General features: G+C 37.0%; 1 protein-coding gene across 8 annotated transcripts in view; it reads left to right on the forward strand.

Annotated features, from left to right (window-relative positions):
* KLHL32 (kelch like family member 32) overlaps window positions 1-19,125 on the forward strand; it is a 242,603-nt gene that overhangs the window by 115,364 nt on the left and 108,114 nt on the right. The gene's annotated exons all lie outside the window — the stretch shown is intronic.

Here is a 19,125-nt window from a genome sequence, read left to right on the forward strand (position 1 = left end):
TTCCTCTGCCTGGATTACTCCTCTAGATAGCTACATGACTTCCTCCCTCGCCCTCTTCAGGTCTTTGCTCAAATACTGTAATACCTTCTCAGAAAGGAGGACTTTAATTTTACCTGTGATAACACACATATATATATATATATATATATATATATATATATATATATATATATATATATATATATTTGAGATGGAGTTTCACTCTTGTTTCCCAGGCAACAAGGAGTGCAGTGGTGCGATCTCAGCTCACTGCAATCTCTGCCTCCCAGGCTCAAGCGATTCTCCTGCCTCAGCCTTCCAAGTAGCTGGGATTACAGGCGCCTGCCACCATACCCGGCTAATTTTTGTATTTTTAGTAGACATGGGGTTTTGTCATGCTGGCCAGACTGGTCTCGAATTTCTGACCTCAGGTGATCCACCCACCTCAGCCTCCCAAAGCGCTGGGATTACAGGCGTGAGCCACCACGCCTGGCTGATAACCACTTTTTTTTTTTTTCTTTTTTGAGACAGTCTTGCTCTGTCACCCAAGCTGGAGTACAGTGGCGTGATCTTGGCTCAGTGCAACCTCCACCTCCCGGGTTCAAGCGATTCTCCTGCTTCAGCCTCCTGAGTAACTGGGACTACAGGCGCGTGCCACCACGCCTGGCTAATTTTTTGTATTTTTTAGTAGAGATGGGGTTTCACTGTGTTAGCCAGGATGGTCTCAATCTCCTGACCTTGTGATCCGCCCACCTCAGCCTCCCAAAGTGCTGGGATTACGGGCATAAGCCATGGTGCCCAACCCTGATAACCTAATTTTTAAAGAAGACTTGTATTAGTTCATTTTCATACTGCTATAAAGAAATACCTGAGACTGGGTAATTTGTAAAGGAAAGAATTTTAATGGACTCACAGTTCTACATGTCTGGGGAGGCCTCAGGAAACTTACAATCATGGCATAAGGCAAAGAGGAGGCAAGTACCTTCTTCACAAGGTGGTAGGAGGGAGAAGAGAGCAGAGGAAACTGCCACTTATAAAACCATCAGATGTTGTGAGAACTCACTCACTATCATGAGAACCTCATGGGGGAAACCACCTCCACAATCCCATCACTTCCCACCAGGTCTCTCCCTTGACAAGTGGGGATTATGGGGATTACAATTTGAGATGAGATTTGAGTGGGGACACAGATCCAAACCATATCAACTGTATTCACATATTACTAAATACATATAATTTAGAAATTGTAAAGACCAAAAAGCTACCATTTAGGTTTTTTGAAAATTTTGAAGGCATAGGACTGATTAGCAAAAGATCTTTCCCCTCTGGGGTTTTGGATCATATTTTTTCAGCATTGACAATCTATAAACTATAGGCTGACAATCTATAAACTGAATTTATAGATACACTTGTAAATATAAAACTGATCAGTGTAATTTCTTTTACTTTCACAAGTAGAAGTGATTTTCTTTAAAACTAAATATATATTTTTTGTTTTTATCCTTACAGAAGCTTCTCTGGGGGTGGGCAACACAAGGATGGCTCAGAAAATTTGGGTCACTGTCTCTGTTTTCTTTCTACACATGACAGTATGGCATTACTGATGCTGAGATTCACTTAAAATCTAGGACAATAAGGATTGCACCCGTTCCTTAACATAGAATTTATTGGATTCTTAGTGGATGCATACTGCCGAAATGGAGATTTAAGTGTAAGTCCCAAAGACTTGTCACCCAGCAGACTTTTCACTGTTTTCTCAGATCCAGCTGGCCTAGTTCTACATGGATAGTATCACCTGAAGTCACTAGGGAACTAGGGGCCAGAAAAATCCTTGGCTGACTAATTGGGAACCTAATGGGGTAACTGTGGTCTCTCTTCCCTTCAACTTGTAACACTCTGGAGATACTAGAATCTGATTCAGAAGAGAGTCCTAAAAACCTGCAATAGGCTCTTCTTGTCTTGTCTTAAAGCAATTGCAACTTTGGAAAATATATGAAAAAATATAGTCCAAGGAGGTATAGAAATTGACCAAAAAATCATCCAGAGATGAAAATGTGCTCAATTTCTCACCTAAGTCATATTATACTGTTGTCTGTGAGTGGAAGTTGGCATTGTTCACTTTGTATCTGATGATTAATCATTTAGTTAGTATCTGTTAAGAAGAGGACTCAAGAAATAGCTTTTAATTTTAGTTAGAAAAAGTAGCGCCATTAATAGCGGCCTTGACATTCTGCAAAGCCAAATTAAGCAGTCAACCTGGCATTTTATAGACAGCCTGTTACAGAGCCTCACATCTGATAGACATTCAATAAGTATTAATCGCCTGGCTGACTAGGAGCAGCCACATAGCTGCTGTAATAGAGGTTGCACATTTTGGTGGGACAAGGCTGATTTTGTTGTACTGTGAGACAGGACTTGTGAACATGAAGAAGTGTGTGGGTTTTTTATTTTTATTTTTTTTCAAATTAAATGACTTCATAATTTTCTTTTGAAACCGAGCACATTTTATTACAAATGGATTTCCTTTTGTCAATTCAAGGTAAGGTACCAGGTAGCAGTGATATTGGTCAAATGTTACTTCTTTTGTAAATAGAAAGCTGAGTGCCATCTAAAGAGCTATCATCACATTCCTTTGTAAAATTATTTGAATCAATGCCAGAGAAATCGTTAACATTTCAGAGTCATTCATTTAATGTTAATTATCGTGTTTATAGTTAGTTCATTGTGTTTATTATAGTGAATGGATGGATAATGGTGAACTCTGGTCTGCATTTTATTCTTTTATTTAAACTTGTTCACATCTACTAAATATAAGTATTATGAAGCTAGAAACATAGGTTTAAGGTAATAATAATAGCTAACATTTTTATCATTTACACTGTGACAATCATTGTGCTAAGCCCTTTTATATGTATTCGTTTTCAAACATATATAGAAAAGTCACTTTATGTTTCTGCCATATCTTTTCTATTGCTTTTAAGATTATAACTTTTATGCTGTTTTATTTAAAATAAAATTTGCATTCATGCTTATTTGTTCTCAGGTATGCAGTCAACCTCAGCTTCATCCAAAAGAAGAACACATGTTTAAAGGATAATAAAGCTGATGAAATTTTTAAACTCTTAAAAATTAGTATTGAGTGAAGGCAGATGTTTGTAAAAGAGGTGAAGACATCTGATCATGTGAACCTGATGAATTGGTATAAAGAATTATTGGAATCTGTAGAAATGCCATGATTCTGCTTATCGTCTTTATAAAAAACTGACTTGGAATGAATTGTCCATAGTGTGGGATGATCCAGCTGCTTGTTGAATCAGTTGCTTTTCATTAGCCCATCTGATGTTGATTGGATTCTGGGCTTGCATGCCTGAACTCCTGAAAGACTGAATTATCAGTATGCTTCTCACTCAGAGAGCTGTGACTCTAATGAGGGATTTTCATATCAAATCATTCATATCACTTTATAATCACAATACATGTATTAGATGCTTTCTGATCCTGCTACAATCATGAGAATTAGCTAACTTCATGTGAGATTCCAGTAATAGATAGTAATGCATTTCTCAGGTAGGCAATGAATATTCATCCTTCTGAGGTCAACAGTGGTTGGAAGAAGTGGAGGACAGGAGGTCTGTAAGTCTAAACACAGTCTGATATCTGTTTGTCTTTCTTTGAATTGAAGGGCCTACTAGTTTCCCAGTTTATCTGGCAGTCTCTCCAACTTGAGAGGGAGGCACATGAGTAGGCGCAGAAGAATGGTGGTGAAGGGCATGGGTTCAAGTCCCGACTCTCCCTCTTACCAGCTTTATCACCTTGAACTATTTGCTTAATTTCACTAGGTCTCATTTCTCATGTTTAAAATGAGGTAATAGTAGTACCTGATTTCACAGAGTTGTGAAAATAAAACTTTAATTCAAGTAGGACTCTGACACAGGGCCTGCCACATGGTAAAGGCTGGGTAAACATGAGTTGCTATTGTCATTGTTCTCATTATTACACCAGAGCTATAGGGAGGCCCTAGAAGAAAAAGCTATTATCTTTCTTTTAAGGATTAAGCAAAGCTCATTTCATCCAAAAGAAGACTAAGATCAAGATGGGTAATATGTAAAATATAATTATATAAATTTTGAGAAATAAATACATTTTATATATATATAAATTTCATAGGATTAAAAGAAGTCCATCTAATTATTTTTTAAAAGGTGTTTGAAGGCTCATGGATGATTCCTAAACCTTTTTGTTTCCCCATTTTATAAGATGTAGAGACTTTGTATTAGCCTGCATGGACAAAGCATCAAATGTGTTTGCAGAAAAAGCGTGCTTGATGGGAGGATTCCTTGAGCCCAGGAGTTTGAGGTTGCAGTGAGCTATGATCATGCCACTGTACTCTAGCCTGGGTGACAGAGCAAGACCCTGTCTCAAAAAAAAAAAAAATGAACTTGAACAATTGGGAAGACCTGAACACTTCATATTCATTGAGCTGACCTGTTCTTAGATTAGGAAGGTGCCAAGGAAATTGTTGCTTAGCAACTAATGGAGTTAAATGAAACAGTCTGTTAGCTGGGCTCTTGCCCTCATCTGTGTGCTTGCCTAATAAAGGAGATGGGCTCCAGTGTATATTGCTTGACTCATAGCTGTTAAACAAAAGTGATGAATAAAATGTAAGATCGAAGGGAGGGTCCATACCTGGACTGGGCATCTATATTTATGGTCATATACACCTTCCTTTATGTTAGATGTTGAAGAAAAAGTTATTAAGAGAGGACATTAAAAACAAGAGAGGGACTGTTGAAATTGAGGGTTAAATTTTTAAGAGTGATCATTAGTTTACATTGAGTTTTAAGACTAAGATAATAAGTGATAATTAAGGAAATTCTACACTATTATCTTCAACATTCTTCTAAAAAGTTCTCTATAGAAAAGGGATAACAGTGTTGGGCACAGTGGCTCACACCTGTATTCCCAGCACTTTGGGAGGCCGAGGCAGGCAGATCATGAAGTCAGGGGTTCGAGACCAGCCTGACCAATATGGTGAAACCGCGTCTCTACTGAAAATACAGAAACCAGCTGGGCGTGGTGTCATGCGCCTGTAGTCCCAGCTACTTGGGAGACTGAGGCAGGAGAATCACTTGAACCCAGGAAGCAGAGGTTGCAGTGAGCCAAGATTGTACCACTTCACTCCAGCCTGGACAGCAGAGGGAGACTCCTTCTCAAAAAAAAAAAAAAAAAAAAAGACAAGAAAAGGGATAACAGATCTTATGGATGACATTGTGAATTCTAGGACAGAAATTGTGTGGTTTAGTACTTGTCTGCTCCTGGTCCCTATTTATACCCATGACAGACATTATGACTAGATCCTGACCACTCTCACTTGAGCTGGATGTGGCCTTACAGCCCTCAACGGGGCTCCAGGAAGCCATTACCAATATCATATTGGGCAGGTAAGAAACTTCCTTGTCATTCTTTATGACAAACTGAAACTTGTTAAAAACTTCTACTTTTTGAATTCCATAGGAATATTCTGAGTGATTTCTGTCAAAAGCAGCTTTGGGGTAGCCACATGAAATTCCTCTTAAGGAAAATTGTTAAGAAGGAAATAGACCAGAGAAAATCAAGCAAAGTAATTGGGGGAAAAGGGAGACAGTGTGAAAGATTTGCCTAAAAATTCTTACCACTGCCACCATTCAGGAGCTTAGGATGATTTACTCTTTCAAAGACCGTGTCCTTGAATCCACTTTCTTTTGAAATACCTTTCATTTTCTGTATAGTAATCACTCCCACCCCTCCATATCTAGGGATCAGTCCTCTCATGCTGGGATTTGGACTCAGACCTTCTGTTCAGCCTACAAAACTTCGAGCATTGGCTTCAAGCACTAACATTTTTATGACTCAGAGAATTCGAATTAGATACTATTTCCAGTAGGAGACTCTAGAGCTGTTACTATATATATTTGAAAGGCGGTTAAGCACAAAAGACAGTGAACGCATTGACCTTCTCCTATGGCCAAGGGGAGAAAGTTATCAGGAGTGTGATTAGAAGTCAATATTTTGAAGGTTTTACTAATATTTCTCCAGCAAGGGACAGCCTGTCATGAAAAATATTAGGTGTCTCATCACCTCAAGTATTCAAGTATGCAAGGAGTGCTGCAAGGGGGAGAACTGACTATCCCAGCTCTGCTTCTCAAATGTTTATGTGCATGTGGTTCACCTGGGGCTCTCGTTAAAACTCAGCTTTCCCATCTAGTAAGTGTGGGGTAGAAGCCGAGATTCTACATTTCTTACAAGTTGCTTGGCAATACCAATGCTGCTATTCCAGGGACCACACCTTAAGTAGGGAGGGGCCAGTGATCTCTAAAGTATTAAAATTCCAAAATTCCATTTGCAGAAGAGAGACTAGAGTTTAGTCTTGCTTCTTACACACACCCAGCACAGCTTTGAAAACCACGTAGGAATCTCTTGTGGTCTTAGAGAATTCCCCCTGAATTCCTATCGTATTTTCCTTAGTAAAGAATACCCTGCTCTGCCTCCTCAGTTGCTTCACTTCTTTTTTTCTCCAGACTTTCAACCTTTTCTGATGTCACTGTTCTGTAAAAAAAAAATTTCCTTTTTTCATGCTTTCTCTGATCCATGCAGACTCTAATCACAACTGCTCAGTCATTCCTTCGTGCAAGTCCCAAATTCTGTCTTAGGACAGCTGTCAAAATGCAGGAAATCTAGGTTATGTCTCAGTCGGGGTGTCCTTAGAAGTTTGTGAAAAGCAGGATTGTGCCATTGGCTGCCATATGAGGGAGATCAAACAGCCTCTTCGATTAATTTGATTCATTCAATAATGGTTTAGCAAATGTATTCATTAAGAAAGAGTAAAAGTGCCATCCCTAAACATCTGAAAGAGGCAAATTTGTGACAGATTAAACAATGGACTTCTTTGTATGGTGGGTAGGACTGTATTGTGATCCCATGTTCAGGGGATACAACTGGAAAGTAACAGAATCACCAGAGCAATAAGGAGAACCATAGGGATCTGAGAGGGCAACCCAAGGCTGAAGTCAAATGTGTGGATGCCACTTTCCAGAAGATGGAAAGACTGGCAAGGACAAGTTTTGTGAGTTACCCAACAGCATGGTGAGCAGCAGTTTCTGGCCTTCACAAGTACCATAACTTTGGCTAAGAAACAACTTGATTTGTGTCCTTTTTTTATTCCACCCTTTTCTCTCCCAGAAGACCCAGGTCGTTGAAACATGGCCACATTCAGGAGGAGGAGAATTCTAAACAGACAGGATAAACCATAATGATGCTTGTTTTGAAGGGCTCATTATCACTGTATAGTTAATTTAGGAAGCAACTGTGCCAAGAGCAAAGCTGTGAAACGCAGCTAGATCCTTTAAATAAACAAGCTACATATTTGAAGACTGTAGAAAAAAACAATATGTAACATAATTTTTAGCATATAAGATGGATCTTTATTTTATGTGGTTAAGGTGAGGGAAAACTATTTTAGAGATATTAATTTTTGTTGCCTAATTATATTTATAGTAATATAATTTTACTGTTTTAGTTTGTCTGGTGTTATTTTATTCTCTGAGAGTATTATTATACTATGGGAGGAAAAACGAAAACAATTATAAAGAGGAAGAAAACCACCAACCAAACATCCTCACTCTTTCAGACCGTTTAGCTCCCCAGATGGATTGAGTTACTTTATTCATTTGCAAGATAAAGGAGGTAAATAGTCCAATTCGACTGTGAGTGGGACCCTCTTCTCCCTAATGGAAGGGAATGGGCTATTGCAGTTAATTGAATGGTCTCATTAACTGAGATTTACTACCCATTCTGTGTGTGAGGTATAATCAAAATGTAATAAAGGCTAATAACCATTAACACTAAATTGATCAAAATGTAATCTTTGTTGATTCAGAAGTTAGTTCAAATCTCTGTAATGCCTCATGACCATTGTAAACATCACTAATTATGTAACAGTGGGCATGTAGAAGATGTAAGATGTAATGGATATACTGCCATCATTGCAAGTTGCTCTTTTCAATGACTTCCTTAGACATGTCTGTTTACTTTCATTTAACTCTGTTTAATGCTTATAAAATGTAAGGGTTGAATGTGCCTCTGTTTGGAGGCACATTCCTCAGTTATTTCACCTGTAAGATTATATGTATTCTTGATAAAATGGGAGTCACAGTGGTTTTGCCTGTGTTCAGTGTAACTCCAAAGCTGGACATAGTTTGCCAGGTAAAAAGATCATATTTTACCAGATGCTTTAAAAAGTCTATCATCTGTCATTTTACTTATCTATGAAGATGTAGTAGAATTTTTGTCAGTTTTGTGTCATAAGGTACCACCCTAAAATGTAGCTGTAACTAATCTTGTGTCTGCATGACAACTAACATGACCCAAGAAAACTTCATGGCTGGGCATGGTGGCTCACGCCTGTAATCCCAGCACTTTGGGAGGCCGAGATGGGCAGATCACGAGGTCAGGAGGTCGAGACCATCCTGGCTAACACGGTGAAACCCTGTCTCTACTAAAAATACAAAAAAATTAGCTGGGCGTGGTGGCAGGCGCCTGTTGTCCCAGCTACTCAGGAGGCTGAGGCAGGAGAGTGGCGTGAACCTGGGAAGTGGAGCTTGCAGTGAGCTGAGATCGTGCCACTGCACTCCAGCCTGGGCAACAGAGCCAGACTCCATCTCAAAAAAAAAAAAAAAAAGAAAACTTCACGTACTGTGATTTTAGGACTCAATTTGCATCATTTCTGTATGAAATAAAGAGGGAATAACACATCATAAATCCATACCTCCCTCTGTGGTAGGCACTTAAAGTGGATTATATACTCACAAACTAGAAAGGTTTGTGTTGGTGGCAGCACATTATCAGCCACAAATGAGCTGTGATGACTGTAAATCTCAGCCTGGCTGAGGCTCTCCCAAAGACAAAATCTTGTGAACCAAGCATGAGTCTGTGCAATGCTTTCATATTTCTAAGCAGAACTTTATCCCATGCTTTGGCAGAATGTTGTGACTTGATAGAGAACATTGACATATGTTCTTTTTTTTCTAAGTGTCTAGCTTTGAACTCACTTGTGTTTCTCAAATGTTTAGCTTACAGTGGATGCTCTTTCTCTTTAGTTATGATTTTACATTTTGGTACCTAAAACACCTTTCATGCAGACCACTCTCTGTTACATAGAATGAATTCTTTTTGTTTATGACACTGTAGGGTGGTAGGACATCATCTGTAGATGAGTTTTGAAGATCATGTTGGTTGATTCATTCATTTGCTGTATTTATTGCATGTATGTACTCCTAGGATCTGGGACCACCACAGTGAGGAAAGGAGATATGGCACCTGCCTTCATGGAGCCTGCAGTCTACCTTTTCAAGATGTTATATGCTTAAAAATATTACTGTTGGTCTCATCACCTCTTTTGCTGCCAAGGAGACTTTGGCCTTCCTCGTGGTCTCTAGCAGGTTTCTGGACATTGTTTCACTAGCTCGGATAGACTAGGCAACTGGTGTTTCACTGTGCCAAATGGCCAAGTTCTTCCTTATCACCAAGTGATATCCAATGAGGCTCTTCCTAATTGAGATGTCTTTTAAATTTATTATATCCAAGATATTGACCTTGATATAATAATTCCCCTTTTTTAATCTTTAGGTTAATTATGGTTTTTAAAAATTGTGATAAGCATTAAATTTTTAACATTAATTTTTTTTTGAGATAGAGTCTCACTCTCTTGTCCAAGCTGGGATGCAGTGGTGTGATCATGGCTCACTGCAGCCTCAAACTCCTGGGGTCCAGCAATCCTCCTGCCTCGCCGTCTTGAGTAACTGGGAGTACAGGTGCATACCACCATGCTCAGCTAATTTTTTTAATTGTTTGTAGAGATAGAGTCTCCCTATGTTACCCAGCCTGGTCTCAAACTCCTGGCCTCAAGTGAACTTCCAGCCTCAGCCTCCCAAAGTGGTGGGATTATAGACATGACCCACGGTGCCTGGGCAACATTAAATTTCTAAACAGTATGATGTGATGTCAAAGTGGAAGTTCTGGATTTATAGAAGTGGTGGTGATGATTTTTATAATAGGGTCATTCCATAAAGTAGAAGTCTAGGAGTATGTTGCAAAAGTGAAGTCCTGAAGCCAGAGATAGGGATTTAGAGTGAGACTGTCATTTGGAAACTATTTGAAATGAATGGATTTAGTCAGCAGTTGAGTGGAGGGTGCTGTTTCTCAGCTGTCGTTTCAGTTGGAATCAAAGGGAGACATGGGACAGTGAAACATTCAACCTGGATTATAGCAACAGTTTCTACCTATTAAACATCTACTGTGTGCCATATATTATGCCTGACATTAAGCATAATTGTATTTAAACCTATGACAACCCTGTGAAGTTGGTATTATTCCCATTTTACAGATAAAGGGCTGAGGCTCAGAGAAGGTAACAAATTAGCCGAAGTTCCAAGATAAATTGCCCACAAGGCAAGGAAGAACTAGATGTATCTTCCTGCATAGTTCTGAACATTAAAAATAAAACAAAGTTTTTAAAAGGGAATTGTTTGAAATACATAAGTAATACATGTTCATTGCAATGATCCAAAAAATACTTATGTAAACAGGATAAAATTGTCTATTTTTTTCCTCTACAATCATACTCTATAATATAACAATTATAGATGCATTTAATTGTATTGATATAAAATAATTACCAATATGGTGTCTCTTTATTGCACATACAAACGTGCAAATATAGATATACATTATTTAAGGAATTGTGTTTTCCTCCCAACTCTACTAACCCTCTGATTGAGGATCCCTATTCTATGCCAGTGTTACCCTGATTACTTTTGAAAGACCCTAGAAATGTAGATTTTTAAAACTCCTTTGGCAGCTTATTTTATTTTTTTAACCTTTGTTCTTAGGAAGTTTTTCCATTTCATTAACCCAGAATATTCTTCTGCAGTTTAAGCTATTTCAGTCCTACTGTACATACAGGATTGGTGGCAAGCAGGTGGTCAGCATATCAGGTACAATTACAACTTGGAAGATCTGAAAAAAGAACTTGGTTGGTGTGGGGAATGTTAAAAACTTAACCACACATGTAGTAAAAAGCAGACACTGAAAACAACTGAAATTTCTTTCAGGTTCTTTTCAAGAAGTTTAGAAGCAAATTCAACATTTTATAAGCTAAAGGTTTTTATTTAACTGTGATCTGTTTTTTTAATTTTGGAATTTCAGGTAATCTTCTACAAATGCATAAACAAAATCTACTTAACTCTAAAGATAATTTCCTGTTAGCCTTTTTTATCTATAGCCACACTTGATTTAAAAAAACAAAAAAAAAAACAACAAAAAAAAACCCCAGAAACTGGTGCTTCTCCTAATATATCAGTCCTTTTAACCAGGGAATACTTAAAAGAAACTTCACTACATTTTATTGTTACCACAAAATATAAATTTTACTAAGAGCTTGCCATATGTCAGGCACTCTTCACTTTGTATGTATACTTAATGGACCACAGTATAGTGTCAACATAACTTTTGTATGTACTGGGAAACCAAAACATATGTATGACTTGTTGTGTTATGATATTTGCTTTATTAAGGTGGTCTGGAACTAAACCCAGTCTATCTCCAAAATACGCCTATATAAGTGAGATCATTCAATATTTGTCTTTCTGTGTCTAGTTTATTTCACTTAGCATAATGTCTTCCAGGTTCATCCATATTGTTGCAAGTGGCAGGATTTTCTTCTTTTTTAAGGCTAAATAATGTTCATGTGTATGTGTATATCTCACATTTTCTTTATCCATATATTCGTTGAGGGACATTAAGATTGTTTCCATATTGTGGCTATTGTAAATAATGCTGCAATAACCATGGGAGTGTGGCTATCACTTTGAGATACTAATTTCATTTTCTTTGCATACATACCCAGAAGTGAGATTGTTAGATCATAAGGCAGTTCTTTAAAAAAAAATTTTTAGTACCCTCTCTACTGTTTCCCATAATGGCTGTACCAATTTACATTCCAACCAATAATAACAAGGATTCCCTTTTCTCTACAACCTCACTAACAATTATCTTTTGTCTTTTTAGTAATAATTATTCTAACGGATGTGAAGAGACACCTCATTGTGGTTTTTAGTTACTTTTCCCTGACGATTAGTGATATTGAGCATCTTTTTATGTACCTGTTGCCCATTTGTATGCCTTTTTTGGAAACATGTCTGTTCAGGTCCTGTGACCATTTTAAAGTTCAGTTATTTATTTATTTATTTTGCTTCTGAATTTTGTGAGTTCCTTAAATTGGATATTAACGCTTTATCAGATATATGGTTTGCAAATATTTTTCCCATTCTGTGGGTTGCCATTTTAATCTGTTGATTGTTTCCTTTGGTATGCATAAGTTTTTAGTTTGATGCAAGGCCACTTATTTTTGCTTTTGTTGCCAGTAGTTTGGTGTCATATCCAAAAAATTATTTGACCAATGTCAAGGAACTTTCCCCTACACTTTCTTCTTTGTTGTTTTAAATCTTACATTTAAGTCATTAACACATTTAATTTTTGCATATGATGTGAGATAAGGGTTCAATTCTATTCTTTGGCATGCAGATATCAAGTTTTTCTTGCACCATATATTGAAGAGCCTGTCCTTTCCCTCTTGTGTGTTCTTGGCACCCTGTCAAAGATCAGTTTACCACAGATGCATGGATTTATTTCTGGGCTATTCTGTTAGTTGGTCTATATATCTGTTTTTATGATAGTACTATACTGTTTTGATTACTGTAGCTTTGTAATATATTTTGAAATCGGGAAGTATGATGCCTTCAGTATGTTCTTCTTGTTTAAGATTTCTTTGGCTATTCAGGGTCTTTTGTGGTTCCATTTGATTTTAGCATTTTTTTTTCTATTTCTATAAAGAATGCCACTTGGATTTTGGTAGGGGTTGTGTTGAACGTATAGGTCACTTTGAGTAGTATGAACATTTTAACACATTGTGTTTTAATCCGTGGACATGGATGTCTTTCCATTTTATCTGTGTCTTTGATTTCCTTCACTAGTATTTTATAACTTTCAGTTAACAAGTCTTTCACTTCTTTGATTAAATTTATGCCTAAGTATTTTCTTTGTTCTTTTAAATGGGATGGTTTTCTTAAATTTCTTTTTTATTACTTTTCTGTTTGTGTACAGAAATACCACTGATTTTTGAATGTTAATTTTGCACCAAAAAACTTTGTTAAACTTATTTATTAGTTCTAACATTGTTTTTTGGTTGAATCTTCAGGGTTTCCTACATATATAATCATGTTATCTACAGAGATAATTTCACTTTTTCCTCTCCAGTTTTGATGCTTTTTATTTCTTTTTCTTGTTTAATTGCACTGGGTAGGACTTCCAGTACTAAGTTGAATGAAAGTGGTCTTTTATCTTCTCTTGCTATTTGTTATTTGATTATTTTTGTAGTATTTGCTTTGATTCTTTTCTATTTATCTTTTGTATATCTATTATAAATTTTTTTTTTCTGTGTGGTTACCTCAAGCCTGGCATAAAATGTCTTGTAATTACAATGGTCTATTTTAAGTTGATAACTTAACTCAATTGCACACAAAAATTCTCCACTTTTACCACCTCCCCCAAACTTTATGTTTTTGCAGTCAGAGTTTACTTCTTTTTGTATTGTGTATCCATCAACAAATTTTGGTCTTTCATCTTTTAAATGTTGGGATAAAAGTAACTTACATACCACCATTACAGTGTTACATTATTATGTATTTGTCCATATCTTTACTTTTGCCAGTGATATTTATGTTTTCTTATGCTTTCACGTTACTGTTTAGCATGTTTTTGTTTCAATTTGAAGAACCCCCTTAGCCATTTCATGTAAAGTAGGTTTAGGAGTGACAAACTCTCTCAGTTTTTGTTTCCCTTTTTGTTTCCTTGGGAAAGACTTTCTCTTTCATTTATTTTTAAAGGATAGTTTTGCCAGATATTGTATTCTTGGCAGTTTTTTTCTTTCAGTATTCTGAATGTATCATCCCACTCTCTTCTGGCCTGCAATATTTCTACTAAAAAAATCCACTGATTGTCTCATGGAGATGGTTCCCTTATACGTGACAAGTCACTTTTCTTTTGCTTCTTTCAAAATTCTCTGTCTTTAACTTTTGAAAATTTAATTATAATGCATTCTGGTGCAGATCTCTTTGTATTCAACTTATTTAGGATTCTTTGGGGTTCATCAATCCAGATGTCCGCTTCCTTCCCCTGATTTGAAATGTTTTTGGTAATTATTCGTTTTCAATAATCTTTCTTCTCCTTTCTATTTCTCTTCTTTTTATTAAGCTTTTATAATATAAATTGGTTTACTTGATACTGTTTCATAAAAGCCAGAGGCTTTCTTTACTCCTTTTTACTCTTTTTTCTTTTTTGTCCTCTGACTGGATAATTTTAAACGACCAGTATTCAAGTTTACTAATTCTTTCCTCTGCTTGATCAAGTCTGGTATTGAAGCTCTCTGTTGCATTTTTTTGTTTCATTTATTGTGTTCTTCAGCTTCAGAATTTGCTTCATTTTTGTGGTTTGCATTTCTCTAATTTTCCCTTTCATTTGTGTATTACATAAAATTTACATTTCTCTAACTTTCCCTTTTGTTTATGTATTATTTTCCTGATATTATTGAGTTGTCTGTGTTCAATGATAATTTCTTAAAACAATAATTTTGTCAGGCAATTCATAGGTCTCCATTTCTTTGGTATCGTTACTGGAAATTCTCATTTCCTTTAGTGATGTTAGGTTTCCCTGACATTTCATGTTCCTTGTAGCCTTGCATTGGTGTCTGCTACATCTTTCAGATATTACAGACTGGCTTTGGTGGGGAAGACTTTCACCTGAGGTGTGATGATACCTGAGGTGTGATGATGGGTGGGGTGTGTGGTGGTTCTTAAATAATCACCTGAGGTGTGAGGATGGGTGGGGTGTGTGGTGGTTGTGGGTCCAGTGCAAGTTCTGAGGGGTATGCAGGGGCACTGGTTTTGGGGATTGTGTGACACTGTCATGGTGCATGGGGTTGCCAGGTCCTGGTGCAGGTGCAAGACAAGTGACATCACAGCCAGCTGTAGGCTCACGTGAAGCCATACCAGGTGCAGGGTGCCAGAGTGACCCCCTTCAGCTCCAGGGTATGCAAAAGCATGGGCTCCAGGCATCTCTGTCAGCTGGGGTTTGTGTTGGTGAAGACTGGCGATCTTTAGCTGCAAAGACTGTAGGAGTCCTCCTGCTCTTTTCTCCTACAGGGGGATATAGTGGTCAAGGCAATTTCTCTTGCCACTAAGCTATACTATGTGGAACATCCTCAGTTCTAAAAAATGTTCAATTTTTAAAATTTATGATAAATTTCTGAAAGTTAAATACATTATGAATGTTAGCTTTTTAATATATCAAATATAGTTGAATATATTATATGTTAAATACTCCCAGTAGCTTTAAGATATTCTGAATGTTATTTTATTTTTTCAAATTGTATTTAAAATCTATTTTGGAAAATTTCTTAAATGGCAAGAGAGCAATAATTTAGTGTTTCTAACAGTAAAAAGTTTAACCATAAATTAAGCTCTCAAAAATAATCCTTTTCATTATGAAAACGTAAAACTCTCTAATGCAGTGTGATGGAAATGAAGATCTCTACAAGGAATAATGGGTCATCAGTTTATAGTATTCATCTTATACATATTAATTTAAAATGTATAGACTTGTGAGGATAAAAAAATACACTTGTTAAAATAAAATCCTATTATTTCAATAGTACAAAGAATATAAAATACCTAGGAATTAATTTAACCAAAGAAGTAAAATATCTAAACAAGGAAAACTATAAAACACTGATGAAAGAAGATGATGCCAAAAAAGGGAAAGATATTCCATGTTCATGGATAGGAATAATTAATACTGCTAAAATAACAATACTACCCAAAGTAGTTTACAGATTCAATGCAATCCATATCAAATTTCCAATGACGTTCTTCACAGAAATAGAAAAAAAATCCTAAATATAAATGGAACCACAAAAATCCCAAATAGCCAAAGCCACCCTGAGCAAAAAGAACAAAGACGTTACACTATCAGATATCAAAATGTACTAAAAAGCTATAGTAACTAAACCAGCCTGGTACTGGCATAAAAACAGACACATAGATCAATGGAATAGAATAGGGAACCCAAATATAAGTCCACGCATTTACAGACAACTTATCTTTGCAAAGGTGCCAACAACATACAATGGGGAAAAGACAGTCTTTTTAATACATGGTGCTGGCAAAATTGCATAACTATATGCAGAAGAATGTAACTACACCCTTATCTCTCACTATACACAAAAATCAAATCAAAATATATTAAAGACTTAAATCTAAGGCCCCAACTATGAAATAGCTAGAAGACAATATTGGGGAAATGCTACAGGACATTGGTCTAGGCAAAGGCTTTTTGGGATTAAGACCCCCAAAACACAGGCAGCCAAAGCAAAAATAGACAAATGGAATTTCATCAAGCTAAAAAGGTTCTACACAGCAAAGGAAACAATCAACAAAGTGAAGGGCAAACCCACAGAATGGGGACAAATATTTGTAAACTACCATCTGACAAGGGATTGATAACCAGAATATATAAGAAGCTCAAACAGTTCACTAGCAAAAAAAAAAAAAATCCAATTTAAAAATGGGCAAAAATAGGTATTTCTTAAAAGAAGACATACAAATGTCCAACAGACATATTTAAAAAAATACTGAAGGTCACTGAGCATCAGAAGATTTAAATCAAAACTATGGTGAAATACCTCACCCCAGTTAAAATGGCTTTTATCAAAAAGAGAGGCAATAACAGATTCTGGCAATGATATGGAGAAAGGGGAACCCTAGTACTCTGTTGATGGGAATAAATTAGTACAGTCACTATGGAGAACAGAATGGAGGTTCCTCAAGAAACTAAAAATGTAGCTTGCATATGACTCAGCAATTTTACCACTGGGTATATATTCAAAAGTAAGGAAATCAGTATATTGTAAAATATATATTATATATCCAAAAGAAAGGAAATCAGTATATCTGCACTCCCATGTTTATTGTAGCACTATTCACAATAGTCAAAATTTGGAATTGGGCCGGGTGCAGTGGCTCATACCTGTAATCCCAGCACTCCAGCACTTAGGGAGGCTGAGGCAGGTGGATCAATTGAAGTCAGGAGTTCGAGACCAGCCTGGCCAACATGGTGAAACCCCGTCTCTACTAAAAATATATAAATTAGCTGGGTGTGGTGGCACGTGCCTGTAGCCCCAGCTACTCGGGGGGCTGAGGAAACAGAATTGCTTGAACCCAGGAGGCGGAGGTTGTGGTGAGCTGAGGTCATGCCACTGCACTCCAGCCTGGGTGGCAGAGCAAGACTCTGTCTCAAAAAAAAAAAAAAAAAAAAAGGAAAATGGAATTAACTAAGTGCTTATCAGTGAATGAATGGACAAAGAAAATGTGGTATATATACCCAAAGAAATGTTATAAAAAAATGAAATCCTGTCATTTGCAGCAATATGGATGGAACTGGAGGTCATTATGTTAAGTGAAATAAGCCAAGCACAAAAAGACAAATAATGTATGTTGTCACTCATATGTGAGAGCTTAAAAAAAAAGTGAATCTCATGAAGACAGAGAGTAGACTGGTGGTTACCCTACCCAGTAGGCTGGGAAGAGTCGTTGGGAGGGTGAGGATGATGGGGATATTGAATAATGGGTGCAAATATACAGTTTAATAGAAGAAATAAGACCTAGTGTTAGATCAGTAGAGTGACTATAGTTTACAGTAATCTATTGTACACTTGAAAATAGCTAGAAAGGAGCTGGGCACGGTGGTTCACGCCTGTAATCCCAGCACTTTAGGAGGCTGAGGCAGGCGGATCACAAGGTCAGGAGTTAGAGACCAGCCTGGCTAATATGGCGAAACCTCGTCTCTACTAAAAATACAAAAATTAGCCAGGAGTAGTGGCAGGCACCTGTAATCCCAGCTACTCGGGAGGCTGAGGCAGGAGAATCTCATGAGCCTGGGAGGCAGAGGTTGCAGTCAGGCGAGATTGAGCCACTATACTCCAGTCTGGGTGATAGAGCAAGACTCCATCTCAAAAAAAAAAAAAAAAAAAGAAAGAAAGAAAAAAGAAAGAAAAGAAAATCACTATAAGAGAATAATTTGAATGTTTCAAGCATAAAGAAAAAACATTTTTAAGGTGATAGATATCTCAAATACACTGATTTGGTCATTAAAAATTATGACTATATTAAATTATCATATGTACCCCCGAAATATGTACATTCCTTAGGCATTGATAAAATTTAAATAAATAAAATTTCTAAAAGACGAATATTGATACATTGGCAAAAGTAAAAAAAAAAAATCACATTTTTTAAATTAAAAAAATTCAGCATGGACTAAATACCACATAGTATAGTGAAGTTTTTTTGTTTTTGTTTTTTTTTTTTTGCTACTATAAAGTTAGCTAAACTGCAGAATCTCAGGGAACAGTTCCCACAAGACTTCTCTCATTATCAGTAAACAAAATTGAATTCTCTTTATATTTCTTAAGTCAAAGATTAACGGTGCACAAATTAGTGTTGGGTTGTATTTTTTTTTTTTTTTTTTTTTTTTGAGATGGAGTCTCGCTCTGTCGCCCAGGCTGGAGTGCAGTGGCCAGATCTCGACTCACTGCAAGCTCCGCCTCCTGGGTTCACGCCATTCTCCTGCCTCAGCCTCCCGAGTAGCTGGGACTACAGGCGCCCACCACCTTGCCTGGCTAGTTTTTTGTATTTTTTAGTAGAGACGGGGTTTCACCGGGTTAGCCAGGATGGTCTCGATCTCCTGACCTCGTGATCCGCCCGTCTCGGCCTCTCAAAGTGCTGGGATTACAGGCTTGAGCCACCGCGCCCAGCCGCCTTTTTAAATTTTTTTATGGAAACTCATACATTTGTTTAATTTGGCAAGTTTTTGTTTTTTTAATTTCAAATTTTCATTTGACATATTGATTTGCGATAAATTGGCCATTTGGAGAATTGGTTGGGGGCAAATTCACTTGCACTGAATAGCTTAGTGATTCTCAAATTCAAGTGGGCATAA

The sequence above is a fragment of the Chlorocebus sabaeus genome, chromosome 13 (genome assembly GCF_047675955.1).
Source record: "Chlorocebus sabaeus isolate Y175 chromosome 13, mChlSab1.0.hap1, whole genome shotgun sequence".
Classification (NCBI taxonomy): Eukaryota; Metazoa; Chordata; class Mammalia; order Primates; family Cercopithecidae; genus Chlorocebus; species Chlorocebus sabaeus.